The following is a 2,120-nucleotide window of genomic DNA, read 5'->3' as shown; positions in this document are numbered from 1 at the left end:
TATATCCCCAACGACAAAATTAATCATAGCAATATTGCCATCAACTTGGTATAGCGACCAAGATAATGTAGGGAGCATTGTATTGAGAATTACAATACAGCCACAGTGCCAATGTCGTCACCATGACTATATAGTTACCGTGAAAATATAGTAACATTGATAATGTAGCTGCCATGGGAAAATATTCAAAATAGAAAATGCCCATAATATAGCCACAACAGGAGTTAGCTGCTTAGACGATGTATCACCATGCCAATATCTCTAAAATGTTAGTATAGCCATCATGGCAATATATCAACAGAAAAAATACTCATCACAACGATATAGTTAACTTGACAATATACTACTCTGACAATATTGGTAACATTAAAAGACAGCCACCTCCTTCAAATATAAAAGAAAAAAAAATGAAAAATACCCATCATGGCAATATGGTAACTAAACAATATAGCCATCATGGCAATATGGTAACCAAACAATATAGCCATCATGGCAATATGATTACCATAGCAATGTATTCTTAAAGGCAATATAGTCACGATATCCTTATAGTCACGATGACAATATAACTACCATGACAATACAGAAAACATCAAAATACAGTCTCTAAGACAATATTGCCACTAATTCAACAAGTTAAATGACAATATAGATATTATGGCAACATAGTCACCATAACAATATACTCAGAAATGCAATATAATCGCCATGATAAAATGATCCTACCATGAAAATATAGCCACCCTGCCACTATGGCTTCCATTACAATATAGGCACAATAACAAAACATTCACCACGACAGTACTGAAACCATAACAATATAGCATATCATGACAATGTAGTCACTTGATCATATAATGAAAAATAAAAATTTCGCTTTTATTATGGTGTAACCTCAGGGATATAATTTTATACACCATTAAAAAGCAGCCATGAAAATACAATCACTATGACATAAATATCATGATAAAATAGTGACCATGGCAATATAACCACTCTGAGATTATAGTCATTATGACAATATTGTCGCTATCAAAATATTGTTACCTTAATAATAAAGTTATGAAAATGATATATCGCTTGTGACAAAATATGCATGATTAAAAAAAGACAGTATAGCACCTACAAAAAAGATCACCTTGCCACTATAGTCAAGGTGACGATATATACATCATAGCAACGTAAAGAAAAAGAGATGATACCCAGACCGACGGTATGTTCATAATGACAATACTGCAACTATGAAAATATCTTCCGAACGATTCTCCAGATTTACTGACAATAAAACCATCTTCACAAAAAGAGTACTATTGAAAAAGTAGCAAACGACTATACGGCCATCATGACAGTACAGCCACCATGACAATAATCTCTCAATATAAATCAATCGCCAGGACATTAGCGTCACCTTGATGATGAATATACAATGAGTACATGAACATCATGAAAATATAGCGTCCATATAAATATATTTGTCGTGAAAATATAGCCTCCATATGAATATCTTTAAAGTGACCCTTTCGCCATTCTGATAATATAGTCAAGACGCTAATATATTCACCATAACAATAAAGCCACCATGATCACATAAATGATATGACAATATTGTCAACGCAACAATAAACGCATCTATGAATTATATCCACTCTGACAATACAGCCACATGAAAATATAGATACTGTGACAAAATAGCAATTTTTGGATCATAGCAAACATATAGCGTCCAAGAGAATATAGACTCTATGACAAAATAGCGAAGAAGACAGGTTTTATCATCACAATACAGTCACCTTGACAGTATAGCCAATAAAACAGTGGAACAACCATGAAAATGTATCTACCATAACAATATAGCGTACATGAAATTATAGTTACTATGACAAATTCATTACAATGAAATACAAACGATGTCACATTATGGTTTCGATAATCATACATCAATCATGATCATATAATATAAAACCTTCAAAACAAAGGAGGGTAGCGACAACGCAGGGAGGAATAGCTACAACCGAGCTCTGAAGACGACGACGCGCCGTACACGTCGGTAGCTTTGTGCGCGGACTGTCATCAGGTGAGTACATTGTCATGATATGCTATATTGTCATCGTTTCAGTACT

This window comes from Panulirus ornatus, chromosome 55 (genome assembly GCF_036320965.1).
Source record: "Panulirus ornatus isolate Po-2019 chromosome 55, ASM3632096v1, whole genome shotgun sequence".
Lineage (NCBI taxonomy): Eukaryota > Metazoa > Arthropoda > Malacostraca > Decapoda > Palinuridae > Panulirus > Panulirus ornatus.
Note: the sequence above shows the minus strand (reverse complement) of the source record.